We start from the raw sequence: 25,651 nt of genomic DNA on the forward strand, positions 1-25,651 counted from the left end.
ATCATAGTCGGTTGTGTAGTTAATCATATAGTCAGTTATGATAATAATTATAATATAATATAGTCAGTTGTGTAGTTAATCGTATAGTCAGTTATGATGATGATAATAATAATATAATATAGTCAGTAGTGTAGTTAATCATATAATCAGTTATAATTATGATAATATTAATATAATAGTCAGTTGTGTAGTTAATCATATAGTCAACTAAAATAAAAAAAAAATAATAATATAGTCAATTATGTAATTAATCATATAGTCAAACTAAAACTGTTTCTACACTTGCACAGTTCCGAGCAATTGGACCAATTTCTATATGTTCCAATAAGATTCGTCTGAGGAAGTAAAACTTTAGAACCAAGATACAGTACTGTATGTGAGACTGCAATAATGAATGCTAGTAATGTTGCATAGAATATCAAGAAGTGTTTGATGGATCCTAAACCCATTTGATTATGGTGACCAAAGGTTTACTACATCAAATTAGGCAAAAAAATATATATATATTACTAGTAATATTGAAAGAATGGGACCTCCATAGCACCTCAATATACACACATAGACAATAATGGATAACAAGGCCTGTATGGATTTGAGTTGTAAGAATATAACCATAGATAATGTATCGATGTTTATAATTTATATAAGTGATATATGTTATATGCAAGATAAAACATATTTAATCGGTTCCTTATTGCATTCTCTACTGTGAATATCTCCTGTACGTTCCATTTAACCCAAAACATTTCAAGGAATATTTTCTTCATCCATGCTATAGCTCATCACCTTACTAAGTGCATTAATGACTCTTGTCCTTTTTTGTAAACTTAGGGACAATTAAAGTTGTAACAGCTAAAAATATCCATTCATTAAGGCTGATCCAAACATCCGTGAAATGCAGATGGTAACCATAAATCAGAAGAATTGGTGTGTCTAGAAATTAACATGATCAAAAAGTGTCTCTTTGCCAGATGCCTTCTGCAACAAATCGCTAAGTGTTTTACCTGGTAAAGGCTACATCCATTTATTTGTCAGCTTTTTGCAGAGTAAGCAAGGGCAATGATTTATTACAAGGTCAGAAGAAGAATCAGAGAGTCAAATACAGATTAACAATAAAATTGTAATTAGAATTAAAAGTAAGCCTTGTTTGTCCCTCTTGACTTCATGGGAAATGATGCCACTCATATACATAATCCAAACTGCAAATGCATGTTACACCAGCACACTCTGGTTTAAAATCTGAACACTTTTTCAGAACGTGGCCACATCAACAGTTATAATACAGAGAGGCTCCTAGCCTTCAAAACAATGAAACATACAGGAGTCTCAAAAATAGAAGACAATTTTAAAGTTGATTTGTCCAATATAGCGGCATTCAAAACGGTTGTAACCTGGCCTAACTGTTGTCCTTCTTCTCAAACAAATACTGTCAAAATGGCATCACCATCCACCAAACTGTTTTTTTTTTTTTTTAAATGGGTATTTCATTACTTTACTTTTTCCGTACTTATGAGACACCATGTACAGGAACCAGCATCAAATAATACCCACCACATCTTAACCTAGCCAACTCTACAGCAGAAGAGAATAATTTAGCTTCTGTCCACTTCTGTAGTAGATTGTAAAATTAATTGCCAGCAACTATTGTCTCTGCCAAGTTCCTTAAAATTTATCTGTCACTTAAAAGAAAAAAAAACATGACATAACACAAATAATAATAAAAAGTTTTGATCAGTTGGGATCCGAGTGTTTAGACCACTGACCATTCGATAGAGGAGAAGAATCGCACAGATGAGCACTTCTCTCAGGCTTGCAGATCCAGGTCTAAGACAGAAGAGGCTGCAGATTGAGCCCTATTTAAAGGGGATATCCAGCGCTACAAAAACATGGCCGCTTTCTTCCACTCTTGTCTCCAGCTTGGGTGGGGTTTTGCTGCTCAGTTCCATTGAAGGGAATGAAGCTTAATTGCAAACTGCACCTGAATTGGAGACAAGAGTCGTGTTGTCTCTTAAAGAAAGTGGCCATGTTTTTGTAGCAATGGAGAACCCCTTTAATAGCATGCTTGTTGCAGGCAAAGAACAAGTCCTGAAGTTACTATTGGGAGAACTGCCACTGCTAGTTCTAGAATTATTTAGACTTATGTGGTCAGTATTTATATTGGCTCATAAAGAGCATTGAAGTGAGTTACAATTTTTAAATGTACAATTGGGTGTAGTATGAAATGATAAAGGTCTGGTGGTCCTGATAAGCAAAGATCCCGCTTACTCTTATGATCATTGGTCACCAAGCCCAGTTGGCCTTTACATCTATCCAAGTTTGCCTATTGCTTACCTTAAGTATTTTCCATTGACCTTTGTAAAACATCACACATGATTGTTTGTGCTCCAAGTTTTACGTACTAGAAATTAATTTATATGAAATATATTTTTCACAGGCTTTTTTACTTAAGAAATAACAGTACATTCCATGTGAGCATTCTAAATTGTAGCAAAATAAATGTTCTACTTTGAAACCATTTTGCGCCTACAAATAATAATGAAACACACTTAAATGGTATGCTTGGCTTGATGACAGTGGTCACTTTGACATTTGCTAAAAATCCAACAGAAAGCACAGCAAGGAGCTATTTCTTCCGACATTATTTTTACACCTTAGACTTCATAATTTCTTCTGTCAAGTGTTTCAGGATGACCTGTCAACTTAAAAGTAAAAGCCGCATGATTCACCTGGAACATGTGCTTTAATTTGCCTTTGAATTATAAGTATTTTTTCTTTCAAACGGCATATGTGCTTCATGAAAGAAATGCAAGGTATAATCATGATGATTTTCCTTTAAGTAGTATTGCAATTGGCAATTAGTGAGGTACCTTATCCGTTAATGTACCAATAGGAGTCATTCGCTAGGGGGAAGCAAGCTGGGATCTTAATGGCAATTTAATGTGCAAGTCACTCACAATTTATTAAAGGGAAAAAAACATCAAGTTGTATTCCTTTACATGAAAGCAGATGGAGAAATTTAACACCAAACACAGGCACAAAATCAAGCACAAAGCCACTACATTATGAGGTCTCATGGTAGTTTCAGATTCCCACCATATGCTATCTCTTTGAGTTAGAAATTAATGTACAGAAGTTTATGTAGAACAGACAAGTACCATTGTCTAGAATGAATGGGACTCACCGAGAATACAAATGCAAGGAGAACATGATAGTGGATGGCATGGTGAAGGAAAAGTGATGTCACTGGCCATATAGAATGTGCAATGTGAAATGATCCATATGCCAAATTGAATGAGTTAACAACATTTAAATCAATGGAAAATACTCAAGGGAATTAGAATGCCTTTGTCTTTTTTCCCGTCCCATTGATTGTGAATGCTTGTTTACGCTCTAACATCACTGTAGTATGAACGTAAGTGTGATTTCTTTCTAAAGCAACACATCAAACATAAACAAGCACTCATTGTAAACTAGAATGGATGTAAAAAGGCTAAAAAAAAGCCCATTGTAATGTTGTAAATAAAGAAAATCTAGATCGCATAGGATGAGATTAACCCAAAGTTTTCCCCCTATTCTGATGTGCTTTTCTTCAACATATACTAATGGTAACTTGACTGTGTAGTTAACAATTTCCCTAACTTAAAGGGTTTTTTCATAGAGTTTGTAGAGACAACTCCTTTAATTTTATTTTGTGCCTGCCTATCTCGGTACCCTGGCTCAAAGCCTTTTTTGGTGCCAAACAACCAACAGTACAACCTCATCTATTATGCTTCACTGGATAGGTGACAGTTTGATCTGTTGGGTCACCCTTCACCAGTGGTAGGTGATTATTTTTTGAAAGACAATCACTTTAAAGGAGTTTTTTTTACAAAGAGTCTAGTTTATTTAACCCCTGATGATCAACTATTCTTATAACTGCTGCTGTGAGAATGTAGCATTATATTGAAGTCATTCAATGAATGATTATGTTTAGATTATTATGTATGGCAAAATGAGCCATTTCTGAAGATAACATTTATAACTGGGAATACATGCTTATGCCATTCTTTATTGCAGTTTAAATTAGAGCTTCATTGTAAAGTAGTCATGTATATTACAGCTAAATGGACTATTCTTAGTAATTAAAATGTGCCTTACATTATATAAATCTAGCAAACTGTGTTTGAGTTTCGTAGTAACTTTTGTTTGCAGCGTATTATGCTTTTATTGTAGGGAATGCACTTGGGAGCCTTTACATAAGACACTGGCTGTAATTTACAGAAGAAATTGCCCAAGGTACTTCAGCTGAATGATAATAGCAATAATCATATTGATAAAAAAAAAAAAAAACAACATACAGGAAAAAAACATTGGATAGAAGGAAAAGCTGTATTTTATTTTGTAGTGCCATAATAAAATTTTGTTGCCAATAATGACATTTAGTAGGTTTGCCAACATGTTGCTTTAATGCTCCTAAAATATCTCATGCTGAAGAATATAAAAATGATGGAACAATAGTTATAATAGATATTTTTTTTTATTTATAACGGATAATACCCAAGCATAAATGAATGTTTATTCTTGAACAATATTTATAATTAGGGATGGTCCGAACCCGCAGAGGTTCGGGTTCATATGAACCCGAACGCTCGGCAGCAGATTCTCGCTGTCTGCCTGCTCCGTGGAGTGGGCGGATACAGCGGGAGTAACGCCTGGAAAACTGGGATACAGCCTATGGCTGTATCCCAGTTTTCCAGGCGGTCCTCCTGCTGGATCCGCCCACTCCACGGAGCGGGCAGACAGCGGGAATCATTACCAAGGGTTCGGGTTCGTACGAACTCGAACCGAACTCGGTTCGGACCATCCCTATTTATAATGTGAATATTCTCAGAACTTTTGCCTTCATAAGCTACAAAGTTGAACTATTAGGCTGTGTTCACACTAGCATAATGTCGATCTATTTTTGTGTCTGTATGGCTGCAAGCCCCGACCTAAACATTAAATGTCATCAAACCCGCAGTCAGGCCGTAATCTGGATGCAACTATACATTTGCATTGTATTATGCTATTCTAAAGGAGCCCTGCCTAAAAGACAAAAAATAATCTCCAAGTCGGTAACAGCCAGTCCATGAAGTTCAAAGTTGAGATCCAAGGGATAGTTGGGGTACAAGCCAAAAGTTGGGTAATCAGAAGATCAAGGAGATTGCTAGGTGAAGAAATGCTAAGTTACTAGGCTCTATTGCAGGCAGGGAACTAAGGACAGAGGAGGGTAATATGGGGTCCCCAGGACTGATTGGAGCTGAGACCCCAGCTCCACAGAAAATACAGAGATTTGACTGGCAGTGTCATCCGTCAGTCCCAGCCACGACGATAACCAGGGATGCCTTCGGCTTCCTAACAACCAGCCGGGCTGAAAATGCCTGGGAAATGGCTGTAGCCAGCGTTCCTGCAGCTACTTCCCTTCCCTATCTCCCTGCCCTGATGCGATCCTTGTACTAAATAAACTTTTTATTGAATATTGACTCCATTTAAAAAAAAAAAAAAAGTACATTTTTTTAGTACCTCTACCGAATGTAACAAACAATGGAATTTGCTGCTGGTTTACATAATGCTTAAATTGAAAAGTATAAGGGGCCTTTGTTAGTCCCCAGTTGCTATGGTAACCAGCAGCACTGAAATATTACGTCCATGCAGTGCCAATAGGTAACAAAGTGAGCCCCCACCTTTCATCAAAATACTTAGATAAAGTTTTTGTTATTGACTATGGCAATCTAAAGGGTTGCACTGCAAGAGTGACATTCATCTCTGGCAGCTGCTGCCAGGGTTCTGCTGCTGGGTACTGTGACTTATAAGGTAATCCAAAAGGTCTTCTAAACTGTATTGGCTTGGACCAATAACCAAAGCAAATCTCAAGGTAAACTGTTGGGGGTTACTATTTTTGGGTTTCCATTTTTTTATATTTTACCAGACAATATAATGGTGTATGCTTCACTACTCTGGGAGTTTTGATGGATTCTGCAGCAGGGGCAAATGTGAACAAAGCCTAAGAAATTATTAGATTATCTGGTTCGGGTGAGGAATGCCTAAGCTATGTGAACTAATGGAAATAAGTTAAAGGGGTTTCTTGCATGTCCTAGGTGGTTATTTTGGTATTATCATCCTTTTCCCAAAACTTGTGATTGGAAGCATTTCCCTATGTTATTTAAATTACATGCAGAACAGCTTAAAGCGAAATTGCTGAGCTCCTGAGGTTTATAATGCCATTCTATATCGGTCAAAGCTTGATTTGTCCAATGCAAATCTCTTTGTATAGACGCAGAGTTACATTAAGAATGTTAGTTCCAGAGACAACATGGTGGTAGAAAGTAGAAGTATTTTTAATAAATGCAGCGACTTCATAAACACTACAACTTTTATATACTTGAATATACCTAGGTGAATGCAGCTCTCAGGTTATTTTGTAGGTATTATTGTTCTATGTTGTTTACTATAGTTCTGGTATTAATTTTAGATTGTTGATTCAGTCAGCTTAAAGTATTTGTCCTTCACAATTCCTATCAGTGGTACATTTCTTTCCAGGGAATTGACAATATGAAATAAATCATGTTTTCTATTCTGCCATATTTATAGTGCATTACTCTAAACACCAATGACCTTTTCCTTTGCATAAAAACATAATAACAGCAATAAGCATGTCTCATTGAAGCATTCCTTATTTTTGCTATTTCTTTCATTACCAATATTTTCTTTTTTTTGTAAATGACACATGGGGGGGGGGGCGCACACGATTGTTTAAAGGGAAAGTGTCATCAGAAAATGATATATTGTTATATTTTTATGTTAAACAATTTTTTTCACCTTTTTATTTTTATGTAACTTTCTATTTAAAAACATCTTCACATTTTATCTCTGACTACTAAGTCTAATAAGAGAATGACCCTTCCTAGTCTGCCGGGATCACTATCCAGCAGTTTCCTTATTTTGATCACTTGCAAGATTACAGGGAAATACAGTATAAAACCTCTATATGAATAACAAGTTAGGCTATGTTCACACAACGTCCAAAAAAAGGAAAAAAGGCATCCGTTATTGCATAATTTTAAGTAACTTTGTATTGAATGATGGACGTCTTTTGGGGTGGACGCATTCAATACAAAGTGTGAAAAAGATGTCCGTTATTCCATAGACTTCAATGCATTTTAGTAAAGCCAATTAAAATGATGCAATAACGGATGTCTTTTTAAGCTCAAAAAGCGGATGCTTTTTTCCTTTTTTTGGACATTGTGTGAACATAGCCTTATGGTCAAAGCTCTGCTTCCCTCCCACTGCAGTTAATGACTGCACAGATCAAAGAGCATGCCTAGAAAACTCTTCCACAGAAGTCATTGTGTCTTTTACCAGACTACAGGTTCATATGGCTTCTGAAAAGCTCTACATGCTACTAAAAGGGTCTCAGGTGCAATTGATGCTCTCATAATCATGCACTGATAGTAAAAAAAATAAAATAAATGTGTATATAAATATACACAGTATATATATATATATATATATATATATATATATATATATATATATATATATATATACTTATGTATGAGTGGCGGAAGATCTCAATATAAAAAAAATGTATTATTAGTGATGAGCAAATATATAGTAATAACAAAGCAGATCGCATTGTTAGCTCGGCAGTTGGCTTATCAGCTTTTAACTCTAACTTTAAGTGTCAACACATTTTTAAGTGTAGCTCCTGCTTGGGTGCCTGGAAGAGCTGGATTCAGTCCTGGAAAACTTCTCCCAGTTTCCCAGCACTGGATCCAGCTTTTCCCAGCACCTAGAGGTGAGCGGTACGAGGTGGCACTGAATTAAGACGCTGCCGGCTGAAAAGGGGACTGCTGAGCTAGCAAAGGGATTTGCTTTGTTAACCCCTTAAGGTCAAAGCCAATTTTCGTTTTTGCGCTTTTGCTTTTTCCATTTTATGTTTAAAAGTCCATAGCGCTTGCATTTTTTTACCTAGAGACTTATTTGAGTGCTTATTTTTTGCAAAACAAATTGTACTTTGCAATGACAGGCATTATTTTTCCATAAAATATGCTGCGAAACCGGAAAAAAATCATTTGCGCTGTCAAATTGAAAAAAAAAAACTAATTTGTTTTGATTTCGGGGAGTTTTGCATTTACGCCGTTCGCCCTATGGTAAAACTGACTTGTTATGCATGTTCCTCAAGTTGTTACGATTACAATGATATGTAACATGTATAACTTTTATTTTATGTGATGGCTTTTAAAAAAATTCAAACCATTGTTAACAAATATATGTTCCTTAAAATTGCTCTATTTCCAGGCTAATAACGCTTTTATCCTTTGGTCTATGGGGCTGTATGAGGTGTCATTTTTTGCGCCATGATGTGTTCTTTCTATCGGTACCTTGATTGCGCATATACGACTTTTTGATCACTTTTATTACATTTTTTATGGATTTGATGCGACCAAAAATGCACAATTTTGCACTTTAGAATTTTTTTTGCGCTGAACCTGTTTACCGTGCAAGATTAGGAATGTGATTAATTAATAGTTTGGGCGATCACGTACGCGGCGATACCAAATATGTTTCTTTGTTTATTTAATAATTTATATTTATAAAATGGGAAAAGGGGGGTGATTTGGACTTTTAATAGGGGAGGTGATTTTTTATTAATAAAAACACTTTTTTACTTTTTTTTACATAAACTAGAAGCCCCCCTGGGGTACTTGTATATACAAAGCACTGATCTCTCATAGAGATGAATGCTGTGTATATACACAGCAATGATCCATCATCTCGGTCATAGATTGCTTTGGCCTGCTGCACGCCACAGCAATCTATTGCAGAGCCGGGATCAGCGTCAGTGCGACGAGGCCTGGGCCGGCCATAAGAATGGATCTCCCCCCCACGATCGGATCGCGGAGGGGAGATCTGTCCCACTAGACACCAGGGATGTTGTGCATAAAGCACTTCAATGCAGCTGTCAGGTTTGACAGCTGCATTGAAGTGCTTAATTAGCCGGCGCGGCAACGGGACCCGCCCCGGCTAATAGAGGCACTGCCCGGCTGCAGATTGCAGCCGGGATCGGTGCCGTTCAGAGCGGGGTCCCGGCGGGACCCCGCTCTGAACACCCCCCGCGGCACCATGAGTCGCTAAGGGGTTAATATATATACTGTATATATATATATATATATATATATATATATATATATATATATATATACTGTGTATATATATATATATACTGTATATATTTATTTATTTGAAGATACATTATTTTAAAAGGCGATTCGATTAAGAATGTGCACTAACTAATATACTATATTCAATAAAATATTAGATGCAGGGCCGATTCTAGGTTTTCTGCTGCCTGAGGTGAAACCTGAAATGGTGTCCCCCCCAATGCCAACATGTCACTGAGCCAGGCAGGATTCCACGTCAGAGCTTGTGGGAATTCCGTTGATTTTACATACCCTTAAACCCAACAGTCCTCTATGGTCATATATGTTCTTGACCAATGAAATCTGAGGCCTTATTGGTTGCATTAGAGCTGCCAGGGAAACATGGATACAGCCTATGGCTCTATTCATGTTTTCCAGAACTCCCCAGAGCTGCATCCAACTTCTTCTGCCCCCCATGAGTCAAATGGCGAGCTAAATGTTGGCCACTTCTCTTAATACAGTGATAAAACTAGGGCTGCTTGAGCCATGCATATGGGGAAAAAACACTGATGTGTTACTATGCATATACATAGTTTATATAAAACTATTGTATACTTAATAAAGAAAGAAGAAAAATTCTCTCCAGCTCTAGTGAATTTTCAATGCTTTATTAGACAGGCATACAATACTGACGCGTTTCACACCCCACTGGGTCCTTAGTCATGGTTTTCTGTAAAAGTTCCAATCCTCTGCAAAAGGTCCATGATATAGACAGGCAGAGTGATATCTAAAACAGCATCCTGTAGGGGATGTGCATATGACGCCAGACACAGCCAAATGCGTATACTTATCCTAGTGGTGGCGGCTGTAAGTCAGAAATTTATCATTTGACTCTTACAACTGTGTGTCAGATAAATGGGCCCCAATATCTATAAAATATGGGATGAAATTGGTTACAACCGGGAAGTGATAGTTACATTTACAATATACCACTTACAGCTACCATGGTTTAGACATGCTCATTGAAAACTACCAGTTCTGTTATCTTAGTATGTACATGTGGTTTTTAAATGGCTTTTCCCGTGAAACTCGTTTGTTTCCCTAAAGTAATGTTTTCATACAACAGTGTAAATGAAAATCGTTTTCAATTTTCCAAACCTATTAAAAGACCTTATAAATTAAAACTGTTTGAAGTTCATATGAAGGACAGTATCAGAATAGCATCAATTCTCTAGAGACCTTGCGGCACCTGGTAGTCAATCCAAAGGTTTTACAAATGTTTTCTTCAGTAAAGACAGCAAACATCATAAGGCCTTTTGTAAATATGTCTACTAGACTCTTTGTTTGATTAGAAATATTGAACTTCACCATTACTATTATACACACAAGAAGATTATTCTAGATTTCTGTATTTGATCAATGTTTTTTTGTGCCACTGGACTTACTTATTCTTTAAAATAAAGCTGATTTTTAAATGGATACATTATTGATAACATCTTAATCCAGAGAAGGTCAAATTTAAAATAATCTCAATTCTATTTAATTCATATACAAATTTCTAAAAGTTATCCACCAGCATAAAATTAGACAGTACAATTATATAAACATTGTAATAACAGTGAATTCTTGTTGTAGGCCCATTAGGACAAAAAATAGATATCACATAGCTTGTGATAATAGATAATGGCAGCATATTAAAGAAAATGAAGAAAGCAAACATATTCCTATTAGGTTAATTATGGGTCTTGTAAAATGCACATTTTATGCAGTCAAATGGAATAATTGGACTTTTTTCCTGAAAAGAAGCAGTTTTCTGTATGAAATGGAAATACAATATAACGTTTAAATGTTAGTTAGACTGGTTATTTAATAATGAGGACCGTGATGTAAATTATGGGGAAAAAACAACTACTGTATTAACAGTATGAATATTTTATGAAATTCAACAGCTTAAAGAAATGTCTTTTTTAATTATTTTTTAAAATGTTTATATTTAGAAATGTAATGTCTTAAAGTGTACCTGTCATAGTTAAAGGGAATCTGTCAGCTGTAGTTCACGTTTCAAACTGCTGACACAAGAGATAGCTATTACGACAAGAAAACACATGGTACCTTTCATTTATCTGTCTGTGCTTCCATAATGCAGGAAATGCTTTTATCATCTGGTACAAAAAGTCAAAGAATAGCTACAAGCTGAAACAATTCCTCTCTCTTCCTTCCCTGTTTGATTGACACCTGCAAACTAAAGGTCCTATTCCACCAACAGATCTGTAGACAGATTATCTGCCAAAGATTTGAAGCCAAACCCAGGAAAAGACTATAGTCAGAGAACAGGTCATAAAGGAAAGACTGGATTTCTCCTCTTTTCAAATCCACTTCTGGGATTGGCTTCAAATCTTTGGCAGATAATCTGTTGTCAGATCGGTTGGTGGAATAGAGCCTTTAGTCTCCAGCATGGTCAGATATGGAAAGGGAGTAAGGAGATGTTACAGCTTACTGCACTTCAGGAGCTCAGAAAAGTCTCTTTCGTAGTATAGTCTAAAAGCCTTTTCTATGTTCTGGAATCACAGACAGATATATGGAAGGTACCAGGTGTCTCCAGACCTAACAGTTATCTAACAGTCTCAGCAGTTTGGAATAAGAAGTGCAGCTGACAGTTTCCCTTAAGTCTTCTAAACTTTGTGTTTGTGTTGCAGAGGAATGCATCTGTGAGTTCCCTGCACAAGTCCAAGTAAAAAGAATACAACTTGTGCATGGAAAATATCGATAAATTATTGAAGGAAACTTAAAGACCCAAAGGCCGGTCTTTGTTAAATCCTTACCACTGTGCTCAATGCCGGATTTACTGAGATGCACACGCCTCTCCAGTGAATCTGATGCTGCCGTACTGCCATATAGTCTGTACTTCTTGCTACGATGGCTACAATGTGCAGCATATCACAGTGGAAAGGCCAAAACCTGAGCTGATGGGGAGTCAACTTTTCAACCCAGCAGCAACACTCTTCTTTTAAAAAATCTGACTGACAGGAGATTAGGAACAAACATCTGGGTATTGGAGGCAACAGATCATGAAGTAGCAGGCAGACAATTGCTGGAGACTTTGCAGACACTTGCTGGAGCCCTTGCTGCTACACTTGCACACTCTGTACACTAGTGTTTGTACTGTTTGTGCATTCTTAGTGGTGCTACTTTGTGCATGCTGAGCAAATTGAGTAACCACCAATCACTTCTCAGTCTTTGCAGTGCAGCCAGTGTTGCCACAACACCTCTTCCCCCCCCCCCACACACACAACCTCCAACCAGAAATATGCTGTTCTTGACAGTAAGTCTGGCTGTGGAGGGATGGAGAGTAAAAAAAAAAAAATAATAATAATAATTTTTATTGATAGCAACTAGTGCCAGTCCCTGCATAGTGCTATCCTGGACACTGAACCACTCGTGATCCAGCAGTGGAGCATCTCAGAATCAACTAATTGTTAGATGCAAAGAATTAGATGCAAAGAATTGTTTTAACAGAAATTTCGAATCAACTTACTTGTTGTCAGAGAACATCTTGTTGTTGCAGTCCCAGGGTAGGTCTGAAATTTAAAACAACATTCAGTTACACAGGTAATTCAGTGGGGTTAAGAATAATTAATAAACAGGATCTTTATACAGCTTTAATGCTGTGTTCAATCGCATGGGAAATGAGTGCAAATTAGTGAGAATGGCAGTGCTGTACCTTTACATGTCACAACTAATCAAGTGGGAGGGCCTTACTAACAATCCCTATATCTTTCATGCAGAAATTTAAATACATTGCTATTGGACACAGACCCTGTTTCAAAGAGGGCGATATGCAGCCGATAAATTGTAATTTGTAGGACTACTCAGAAAAAACAATTAGCCGATTTGTGATTTCCTGCTCCTCGGCTGTTTGCTGACACTTTTTCACAGGCCGATTTTTGGCAGAATCCGGGCCATTAGTTACTGTACATTGATCACCTGATGTTGCTGCCTGATTCTGAAAGTTTCAATAAATGAGAATTACATTTTTCCACCAGTTTTCTGGATCTGTTTCTTTTGGCCAATCTTGCAGTAGATGGTGTGAGGACCTTTGCACAATGTGGAAAAGGCAGTGGTGAGCTGGCTACACTTTCCTTATATGAAAATATGGCACTGCAACTGATCAGTACTTTATTATCTTGAATGGCCTTTGTTATAAAATAATAGACATTATTTGGCTTCAACATGACGTCCTAACAGATGTCCGTCAAGCAGCCAAAAATAGATGGTGTGGGAACATAACCTAGGTATGTGATTTATGTTTTAATATTATTACTCTGGTGTTGACATTTACATATCTAGGGATTTACATATCTAGGGATATATTCAACGAGCATCACAAGAAAAAGCAAAGCTTGCCACACTGCTGCTGCCATGCGTGGCTAGTCCATTCACACTAGGTGTGTGGACCAGAAGTCACTTTCCTAATATAAGTCTATGAGCATCCCTGAAAGTTAGTTCTTGTCCATGCTGTGTAAATTAGCACTGCAGCAGGGAACACAGCAGGCACCATTACAGGGAAGTGAAGCAGGAAGAGCAGTGCAGTCATTTTCCCTCACCAGCCTTAGGCTATGTTCACACAATTGGCAACAACAGCCATACTTTTTAAGAAAATATATACGTTGCCTTGTCTTCTATGAAATCCTGGCCAGCGTATTCACATAGTATACGCTCCGGCCGAAATCTCTTGCGGCGCCGTAGAAAACTGACTGGCCACTCGTCCATAGTGTGCAGTGAGGAGTTCTGATAATAGCTAATAATGCTACTTATATCCCAAAATATGCCATATTTACTTCAACTTTGGGCTTCATTCAACAAAAGTTTGGGCAAAAAAGTATTGGAGTTTCATGATAATAAGCAAGCAGATGACAAATTTCTATTTTTTATCTGCTCAGGACCAATGAAACCTGTAAGATGACTGGTATACTTGTCTAGCCCCTAAATAAAACATACAGTATCACCAGTCCAAATGTATTCACATATAGATGATATGTGGTCTATTAAAGTCAATTACCATATAAGTTTAACCTATTTAGAAATGGTATTCTGATGAATACTTGCAAAGGAAATGTGATGTTAATGGGGTCTAATAATGTGAATTCCACCATATAAGCTGCTATACTTTTCCTCTGCTTTTTAATTAAGTTGTATTCTTCATTGTGTTCTGTCCCTTTAGGTTGAATTTCAGAAGAAATTATTGCAAAATTACAAATTAATTTTAGACATTAATCATTTTATTCATCTAGAGTAGAACTCAATGTTCTTTCATAAGATAAATTGATAATGGCCTACTTTTTTTTTAAACAATTTCAATGTTTTGGGCATATCTTTTGAGACAGAAGATTTATAAGGGGCTCGGTTTATGAGCTATAAAGTATACAAAAATCAAGGATGTGCAATTCAAATTACAATAGAGAAAATGTGACACAAGACAAAAGTTCCCATTTATATAAACTGTTTTATTGTACATCAAGTGCCAAGAACATTTCACCTTTAAAAATATGTACTGTAAATGCTAATCTAAAAACAAATTATGACTAAAGGAACATGCTTGAATCAGGTTGTTGATTGTTTTCAAGGATGTTCTGTACAAAGGCCAGCCATCTGGGGAATGTTTAATTCCGTGGAATAGGTTGTCAATTAAAGATCCAATGTTTTTTTCAGACTCTGCTGTCTTTATTTATTTAAAATGACTGTGCTATCTATAAATTAACAATGTTGCATGTTTACACTCAGAAACTGCTTTGACAAGAAGGAGAAAATAATCAAGATACAGGCATTAGGAATTACAGCCTTAAAGGAGTTATGCGGTATAACAAAATGATGTTTAAATAAAACCATTCCCTAAGATAAATAACTTTCTAATACAGTGTAATCACTAATAGTACTGGCTTCAGTACTGTGTGTGGTTTTTCATAATTCATCCCTGACAGGAAATAGAAGGACTACAAACTGGGTATTGGCTACAGCGCCCTGGCTCCTCCCTCTCTTCACAATGCATCATCCTCTGATGTCATAGGTGGCTTGGCTGAATCTTGTCTTGTTACAACCTTTGACCAGTCCCTCCAGCCTACATCACTATCCTCCTGTCATATAGACAGACATATCTTTATTCAAAAGAAAAGCTTTCCCACAGCATCCAGGATGAAAGTAGTGTGTTTATTCACACATCAGAGTACACAAAAAATGCATTGTTTTGGCCTACTGGCCTTTGTCAAGTAGGCCGAAACGTTGCATTTTTTGTGTACCCTGATGTGTGAATAAACATACTACTTTCATCCTTGATGCTGTGGGAAACCTTTTCTTTTGAAGTTCGTAGTGCTCATACCTAGGATTGTGAGCATACCTGTGTGCATCCTTCATCTTATTGCTGGCCATTATTGGAGAATCTCCAAGGTGTTGTTGGACTTCTTCAGAGATATCTTGATTTGGAAATTAAAGGTCCTTTTACACAGCCCAATATGGGGCCATGTGAGGGCGCAGACAAGCGCCAATCAGTGAGTTCACTGCTTAATTGTAGTACTTTCAGAAGGCACAATCAGTTGCCCTGCTGCATTATCATCAGCTATATCACCTATATGCAGGGATCTAGCTGTTGTGGCACAGCATAGTGATTGGCTGAGCGGACTGTCATCAAGCCAGGATCCAAAGAAGCAAATGGGAGCGTACAGGAGGAATGAGAGTTGGTAAGCATGGTGTCTTTATTATTTATACCAGCCCAGCGTAGTAGTAGTTGAAAAAAGTTTCCACAAAATTCTCGCTGCAGAATTAAAATCCGATAAGCGATATACGCAGCATGAAATCCACTGCAAACTCAATACATGTGAACCTGCCCTAAGGGAGACTGAGAAGTAATTAAACCATGCTGCCTTAGGCTGTGTTCACACATTGCAGTTTTATTGCAGTACTTAATTGTGATATTACATTATTTCTGTAAAGTACTGCTACAGTACTGCAATGAAACTCCATTTTGTGCGTGTGTGTGTGTGTGTGTGTGTGAAAACAGCCTAACTAAATGACGTGCAGATGCTGCAACCTCACTGATATGCAATGGTGTCTAGTGAAATTTGATGTTTTGGTCTGGGAACAAGTAGGAGTGCTGGGAAGTAGGCAGGGGAAAGGCTGTGATGAAGAACTAAGGGAAAGCATTCCCCCCTAAATGCATTTTTGGTAGGTTTAGAACTGACATCAAGATGTAAGCAATGCTATATGCTTCTGCAGCATGTTTTTTTTTTTTTAACCTGATGTGGGGTACCCCTTTAAGGACAACATTGTGTTTTCTCATCTAGGGGGATGAGTACGCCAGTCCTAACTTAGGCCCCGTCCCCATTTGTCCCACCAGATTCCTGACACTTAGAAAAACCGGGCTGACCTACACCTGCTGTACAGCGGGCCCAGAAATCTACACCTGATCCTGATCATGGTAAATCAGGTGCACAATTTAGAAATTGTGGCTTTTTTAAAAACTTTCAATAAAAACTTTACAAGCCATAAATAGGTGAACATGGACAGGTGCGTCTCCTTTTGTAACATAGTAATACAATTCTTCAAATATTACTTCTATGCTGTATGTAGCAACCCCATGGGGAAAAAATTCGAAGTACTCCAAAATAATACATTATGAGATGCAGCAGTAGCAGTTGCCCATTGCCCCTGGTACCAATGGCCCTTTTGTGATACATATTATTCTGGTACCAATGGCCCTTTGACTAATCAACAAAATTTCTATATTCTTGGTTGCTTTATCCTCCCCAAAAACACTTTTGATGTGGTTCAAGAGAGTGCAAGAGAGGCATGTGCCGTGGTCCGTTCTGCTGGTTATGCTTCTCTGCTGTGAAAGTATGCTTCCTATTCCTTTTGATTCAGACAGAAGGTTTACCTGATAGTTGCGATCCTGTGTGGCGAATATGTCCATGTACCAATGGTTCTTATGGTGTACACACAATAGGACTTACCAGTATGGGTTTGCCTCCTAGCCTGGCTGACTTACAGCGCATGTGCCAAACTTCAATCCACTGAGGGTGAATTTGTATATTTGCTTCACATGATCGCTGCAAGTGAGTTAGCCTTTTTTATCCATCAAAAAGAAGGAGTTGGTGTAACATCTCAGGAAGAGGCGTGGCTAACAAGGCGCACGATGGACCACCACAAACACCTCTCTGACACCCTTGGACCACATCAAAAGTGTTTTTTTTTTATGTGGAATAAAGCATTAGTACAACATTAGCTAGCACACCATGTCCGCAGCTCAAAGGGCTTACACAAAGTGACTGATTCACTTTAAAGGTAGCATGGAAAGTGTCCATAGTTACAAAGAATTGTATGGTAAATATTAGCAAGTCAAATTCAGTCTATAACAGGAAAGAAATTGTATTCCATACCCTGCTTCATGTAGCACATACTGATGAACCAGCAAATTAAATTGTAATGTGAAGCTATGACACTGGGAATATAAAAGAATTGCCCTTTTGATGTGCTGTGGAATTGGTAATTAGACCAAGATTTTCCATTTAATTATAATACTATTTCATTGATAATGCTGAATGAAAAAACTGCTAAAGCATTTCAGTGAAATAACATTGGAAGGACAAGAACAGTATCACACACATATTTTTTCCCAGAGCAGCCATATTTCATTACACTGCACACAGAGTTGAAAGCAATCAAGCGTAGTTAGCCATCCTCATCCTTGGCTAAGGTAATTATTAGCATGATTTTCTCTCTTACACTGGGCTTGCCAAAGCGGCTCCATGCATGAAGTGCTAATTTAAGCAACCTATCTAAATCAGGTTTTAACTCCATATCTACAGAACAGGTGCTGAAAGGATAAATGTCAATTATAGTTAAAAAAATAAGGAATTTTATAATGTTCACTTTCAAATAGTACAGTATTTGATCTTAAAAGAGAATAATATAATACTGTTTACATATTTTTTACATATATATATTATTAATTACATTCAATATGCATAAAGTGTAAAAGTAAAATACGCCTGGCCTTAGAAAACACATTGAGGGACATTTATTAAGTCCAGCGTTTTCTGCGGCGGACTTAAAAATGTCCCCGCAGCTCCGACAGTAGGGAGATTTATGTAGAGGCGCACTGCCTCTACATAAATCCTGTGCACATCAGTGCGCGTGGCAGGAAACCTACGCAAGCTCAGAGCTGGAGTAGGTTTCCTGACTATTTTTTTTGTGTGAAACAAATGATAAATAGAGCAGACTCTGAGTCCGCGCCCCCCCGTTCCGCCCCCTCCACACCCCCTCCCTGCCCCCCCCTAGCGTACAAGGCGGAAAGTGGCCAAATGCGAATATTTTATTCACAAAACGGCCATTTGGGGATAAAATTATTCACATCTGGCCCCTTTCTGCCAAAAATATGCATTTTTGGCTTAATAAATGTCCCCCATTGTTTTAAAGCAAAGAATTTATAGAATGGGTGTAAGATACTAGAACTCATTCTATATACATTTTATTTATAAAATGTATCGAACTGGATATTTATTTCAGATTTTTGCCAGCATCAAAGAACTAAAATATTAACATAATAATAATAATAATAATAATAATAATAATAATAATAATAATAATAATAATAATATAATAGTAATAGTTCTTCTTATTATTTTACATTAAAACTCAATGTCACCCCATCCATGGTTCTACTCTTTTCTATTATATTGGCCTGCTACTGTCCAACCTCTCAGCCTGAGTGCCTATGCTTTGTGACTGTGATTATTTCTGGCTTTGAAACTTATTTTCTATCTAGTTCTCCTTTGTTCCTCATCTTGACTACCGAGTTCTGATCTTAAGACTTGGTTAGGTTATAACTTGTTTGTTTTCTAGTTCTGTTGCCATTCTCTTTCAGCCCTGACCTCAAAGCAACAAATGTACATTAATATGTTGCTTTCTATTGTTTGGCTAACAATTGGGGACTATTCTGGAGACTTGGGGAGTATTATACAACAAAGTGTATTCAGGAGGAAGACTTCAAACACATAGCCTGTGCCAATCCAATAGTTGTTATAGAAGATCTACCTGTCCTTGTAATCCTTTATAACCGTTACAGTGCAAATAGTATCAAAATGTGCATCCTCTTCTGTGCAAAGTTCTTATTTTACCAAGACATAAAATACAAGAGCAATAATTTTGAAAAAAATATTTGACAATAACAGAAGCTAATATATTTAAAAATACAAAATTATGTGGAATTCCCTTTGACAGATTATTTTTAAAAGAACACTTAAAATTCAGCATTTACAGGTCACAAGGGTCATCAATAAAACAGCTAATTTGTTACACCCACATAGTATTTCGGCAGTTGTTTACACAAGATAATGACAATGAATGCCACCTAAATTATTAGAATGAGATCTATTGTTGACACTCAATTTGCAATTTCTTTAGTCACCAAAGGAAAATATATTGTTAAAGCTGTTCTGCTTCCATTGTCTTTATGTCCCAGAGTGCATCATTAGCTTATCTCTTAGATTCTCAAGAATCCACACACTTAAGTGTTTGAGTTTAATTTGCTCTTGGGAAATAGTATGCTAAATAACCATCAGATTACGCCTTCTCAGGCAAAATTGTGCTTGGTGGCTATAACATCCCAAATTAAAATGCAATGTGATTATCTCAGATAATGTGTTCAGCCATTCACTGCTTTCAAGCATAATAGAGTCCTAAAGTTTTACTAAGTCTGCAGAAAAAATGAAGAGGAAGGAACTTATCAGAATTGGATTGGCTGTTAAATATTTAAGTTTCATTTTAAGTGCAGGCATAAACTGGGATCAAGGATTTCTAAGTACGGTTTGGTGAGCAAGCAACAATTATGGGCTACAAGTGTACAGCCGTCCCGATAATACCCATTGGTGCATGCATGTTATCTTCGTGCACCTCATAAGACTAATAAATGTTTACAGAATTATCTTACATCTATTGGAACGTTACCACTAGAGACGAGCAAAGCAGATGAATATTCGTTTTGCAAGGTTTGCAAAATTTGGGTAAGAATCGCAAGGGTTCACCAATCAAATGAAAACTAATCTCATTAAAACAGCCAAACTATAGTAGCTACAATACTGGAACTATTACAGAGGTACGATTTTTTAACAGATTATAGTGTAACTGTGTCAAAAATTGGAAAATGACAATTTTTAAAAAATTTCACTCAGCCAGTCATTCAATTTTCGTCTTGGAAAGCAGTGGACGTTGGTGGAACAGCCGCATAAAATATATAAACTTTTAATTAACCATTTAACACGTTCCAATCTCCCTTTAAGTACCCTTTCAACTCCTCTTGGTGGAACTGTTTGTATCCCGTTAGTTTACGTGGCACCAATATAAGTGCCAATTTAATTTAAAGTGTCACTGCCGTGATTTTTTTTTTTTTTCAGAAATCAATAGTCCAGGCGATTTTAAGAAACTTTGTAATTGGGTTTATTAACCGAAAAATGAATTTTTATCATGAAAAAGCAGTTTGAAGCTCTCCCCTGTCTTCAAGAGACACCAAAACAGGACAACAAAGAGTTAATTAAAAGCTACATTACCCTCTGTCCTATCTTCTCTCTCCTCTGATGTCACAACTGACCTCTCTGACCTCTGAATAGAACTCTGAATAGCTCCCCCGGAGGAATCCTTTGTTCTTTGTTTTCTGATGCCACATTTCTCCTCCGTCTCTTTCCCCCCCTCTTTATAGAACAGACAGGACGCGTCTGATTGAGATTTCCTGATTCTGAGCAGTGGATGACAGAAAGGAGAGGAGGGGGGGGGACCTGGGAAAAGGCTTTTTACATGCAAATAATGGCATATTTGCCTATTAAACCCAATTACAAAGTTTCTTAAAATCGCCTGTACTATTGATTTCTGCAAAAAAAAAAAAAATAAATCATGACAGTCACTCTTTAAATTGATTTCATTTAGATTTTAATGTAGATGTAGAGTGACCCAGCATTCCAGCTCACCAGCACTTAGTAGTCAATCCCAGATCCAGAACTCATCAGAAGAGTCCTTACAAAGCAGTGCCAACACCATTTTGTGCCAAGGACATGATGTTTCCTCTGCCCTGTCTCCTGTCATGTCTTGGCCACAAGTCAGCTTTGAAGGAACATCAGCAAGAAAGCTTCTGTCAAGCCTAGCACTCCTTCCAGAATGTCAGCCGCTCTACCCCAATGATCTTTAGAAGGAATGTGAGGACAGTCAGTGATTGGAAGGCAGCATTGAGACTCCACTGGTTCATATGCCACAAAGAAGTAAGGAAACAAAAGTAGGGGCAGCCTACAACAAAAGTAAGAGATCGTACTGCATGGATAAGGTAAGGTTAGGAGAGGATAACTTTGTTCCAGACTACAATGATGATGTCACAGACCCTTGGTGAAATCTCAGTCCCTAGATGTCATCACCTTCCTGGGATGAAGATTGATTTGTTCCTCCAAGTCAACATCAGGTCCCATTCACAGCTTGTCGTTCCAGAGGCGAAAGGGGGTGGGGTATATCGTCAGCTAGTCAACAATTAAACTATGGACAAGGGCAGTATATGTGCATCACTGCTCATTGGATAAATATTCCGGGAGAGGCACAGCAGCAGCAACAATGAATGTAAGGCACTCAGGTTAATTTGGGGACATTATTCAGACATTTCCATAACCTCATCCTGTCATGATGACGTATCCCACCTTATCTCAAGGCGTAACAACACTGTCATGCCCACTGCTGTCAGGCTGTCCTGCAATTGCACACCTTAAAGGAATGCAGCCACAATGGGCAGGGATTCTGTTAAGTTATAGCTTTGTGATGCTATAATTCAGGCAATTCTGAGACTGTTTTCTCATGAAATATTGTAATTTACGACGTTTGAAAATTTTAAAATAATTCAATTTAAATTCAAGTTTAATTAAAATGTGTTTTTGAATTCAATCTTTAGTCAATTTCGAATATTTTTTTTTAAATATTTGAATTAAAAGATCCGTCAGTTCCTGTTATGAGTGTCCAAGGCAGTTTGAGCCATTACCATCCGTCTGTTGAATTTGATTTTGATTCAATTTTCGTTTTAAAAAATTTTCCAATTTTAATTTCAATTTTAAAATTTACAAAACATTTTGACAAAAGACACCAATCTCACGTTCGCTAGGATAAGTTATAGGGAAAAGTGTTAATGAACTATATACAATAACTAGAAAATGAACCCGGTACTGCCCGAGTATAAAGTGTCAGTGTGTTAATTAGATTTGTTCTAAGGTGCCCAGGAGGCCAATCTAAAGATATTGTTTCATCTGAGTTAATCAGTGGAATTAGTGTATACCTGTAGTGCATAGTCGGAGGGGTTCTGTATACCTACAGTGTATAGTTTTAAGGGGTCTCGCATATCTGTAGTGTATAGTTGGGGGGTGTGGGGCTGTATACCTATAGTGTATAGATGGGGGGGTCCTGTATACCTGTAGTGTGTAGTTGGGGGGGCTGTATACCTGTAGTGTATAGTTTAGGGAGGTCCTGTATACCAGTAGTGTATAGTTGGGGGGCTGTATACCTGTACTGTATAGTTTGCGAAGTCCTGTATACCTGCAGTGTATAGTTGGTGAAGGTCCTGTATACCTGTGCTGTATAGTTCGGGGGTCCTGTATACCTGTAGTATAAAGTTGGTGCTGTATACCTGTAATGTATAGTTGGTGGAGGTCTTGTATACCTGTAGTTTATAGTTTGAGGGTTCTGGATACCTGTAGTTTATAGTTGGTGGAGGTTTTGTATACCTGTAGTATATAGTTTGGGGGTCCTGTATACCTGTAGTGTATAGTTTGAGGGTCCTGTATACCTGTAGTATAGAGTTGGTAAAGGTTCTGTATACCTGTAGTATAGAGTTGGTGGAGGTCCTGTATATCTGTAGTGTATAGTTTTGGGGTCCTGTATACCTGAAGTGTATAGTTTGGGGTCCTATATACCTGTAGTATATAGTTGGTGGAGTTCCTGTATACCTGTAGTGTATATTTTTGGGATCCTGTACACCTGTAGTATAGAGTTGGTGGGGTGCTGTATACCTGTAGTGTATAGTTTTGGGTTCCTGTAAACCTGTAGTGTATAGTTTGGGGTCCTCTATACCTGTAGTATATAGTTGGTGGAGGTCCTGTATACCTGTAGTGTAAAGTTTTGGGGTCATGTATACCTGTAGTATAGAGTTGGTGGAGGTGATGTATACCTGTAGTGTATAGTTTTGAGGTCCTGTATACATGTAGTGTATAGTTTGGGGTCCTATATACCTGTAGTATATAGTTGGTGGAGGTCCTGTATACCTGTAGTGTATAGTTTTGGGGTCCTGTATAACTGTAGTATATAGTTGGTGGAGGTCCCGTGCACCTGTATTTTATAGTTTTGGGGTCCTGTATACCTGCAGGGTCGTATTTACCATTAGGCACCCATGGTCTGGTGCCTAGGGTAGCACCTTGCAGAGGGGCAGTACCCTCCCGTTCAGACTTCTGATGTCTTTTTGAGGGGGGGTATGGTGGTATTGGTCAGGTCTGGTATAGCGGTGTTATTCAGTCACAGTGTGTGGGTATTGGTCAGGTCTGGTATGGCGGTGTTATCCAGTCACAGTATGGCGGTATTGGTCAGGTCTGGTATGGCGGTGTTCTCCAGTCACAGTGTGGCTGTATTGGTCAGGTCTGGTATAGTGGTGTTATCCAGTCACAGTATGGCGGTATTGGTCAGGTCTGGTATGGCAGTGTAACCCAGTCACAGTATGGCAGTATTGGTCAGGTCTGGTATGGCAATGTTATCCAGTCACAGTATGGCGGTATTGAACAGGTCTGGTATGGCAGTGTTATCCAGTCTCAGTATGGCGGTATTGATCAGGTCTGGTATGGCAGTGTTATCCAGTCATAGTATGGCGGTATTGGTCAGGTCTGGTATGGCAGTGTTATCCAGTCACAGTATGGCGGTATTGGTCAGGTTTGGTATGACAGTGTTATTCAGTCACAGTATGGCAGTATTGGTCAAGTGTAGTATGACAATGTTATTCAGTCACAGTAAGGCGGTATTGGTCAGGCCTGGTGGGGCGGTGTTATCCAGTCACAGTATGGCGGTATTGGTCAGGTCTGGTATGACAGTGTTATCCAGTCACAGTATGGCGGTATTGGTCAGGTGTGTTATGACAGTGTTATCCAGTCACAGTATGGTGGTATTGGTCAGGTCTGTTATGGTGGTGTTATCCAGTCACAGTATGGTGGTATTGGTCAGGTTTGGTATGGCGGTGTTATCCAGTCACAGTATGGCGGTATTGGTCAGGTCTGGTATGGCAGTGTTATTCAGTCACAGTATGGCGGTATTGGTCAGACCTTGTGTGGCAGTGTTATCCAGTCACAGTAAGGCGGTATTGGTCAGGCCTGGTGTGGGGGTGTTAAATGTGACGTCTGGAGCTATTATCTACCAATCTATCATGATGCTAATTAGTGAGTGAGGATGGGGCGTCCTCAGCTTTAGGGCAGCAGCAGCTGGTAATACTGCCCTGTATACATGTACTGTATAGATGGAGTAGGGGGTCCTGTATACATGTACTGTATAGATGGAGTAGGTGTCCTGTATACATGTACTGTATAGATGGAGTAGGGGGTCCTGTATACATGTACTGTATAGTTGGAGTAGTGGTGGATCTGGTTGATCTGTTGTGAGGCAGCTGCCCTAGCAACCATTCAGATTCCAGCTCCCTATGAAAATGAAAGTAGTAATCTTATTGGTTTCTAAGGCTCCCAACTGCCTTTTCCTCTGGGCAGAGCTGCAGCTAATTATGTCACCTGCGTGTGCAGTGTGGAGATTTTCCCATTCATCTCTATGGGGCGCCGCTCTTCCCCCCCCTCCCCTCTTGTACATCTGGCGGGGACGGTACCTTCGCTCTAACCTTCCCGGGCACCCAATGTATCTGTGTGCTAAATTTGGGGTCAAACGGTTCAGGCGTTTGGAAGTCTATACGGGACAGACAGACAGACTTTCATTTTTATGATATTGTCATAGTAATGATATTTATACTGCATTGACTTGTATATGTCTTGTGTGTTTAATTTGTCATTGCCCTAATTGTTGCTAAAACTGTTAAAGAGCTGCACACAATCTCCCCCCTCCCAGTCAGTTTGTCTTTATTTTGGGAAAGAGACAACTGCATAGATGTAAAGTTAGTTTTAGAGGAATGTTGTACCTCTAACAAAAGGAAACATTGGACAGACCTTCCCCAAACATATGGCCATGTCTGCTATAATGGTGTATTTAGGGAACTTCAGTACAGAATATTAGCTAAAATTGTACTATAACCATATGTGGAAAACTGTTCCTCTAACTTTATATGTATATATCTGTGTAACCTTATATGTATTTGTAACTTGTCTGTGAATCCTGATTGGATGAGGATTGCTCTCCCACTTGTTTGCTATTTCACATAAATAAACAAGGCCACCAACCATTTGGGA

General features: G+C 38.1%; 1 long non-coding RNA gene across 1 annotated transcript in view; it reads right to left on the reverse strand.

The window, feature by feature from the left end:
• The window catches only part of LOC138787139 (uncharacterized), a 399,150-nt gene that overhangs the window by 360,634 nt on the left and 12,865 nt on the right, over positions 1-25,651 (reverse strand). The window contains exon 2 of the long non-coding RNA XR_011362308.1: positions 12,697-12,739. This is a non-coding gene — a long non-coding RNA (uncharacterized lncRNA). The remainder of the gene's footprint in view (positions 1-12,696; positions 12,740-25,651) is intronic.

The sequence above is a fragment of the Dendropsophus ebraccatus genome, chromosome 3 (assembly GCF_027789765.1).
Source record: "Dendropsophus ebraccatus isolate aDenEbr1 chromosome 3, aDenEbr1.pat, whole genome shotgun sequence".
Taxonomy (NCBI): Eukaryota; Metazoa; Chordata; class Amphibia; order Anura; family Hylidae; genus Dendropsophus; species Dendropsophus ebraccatus.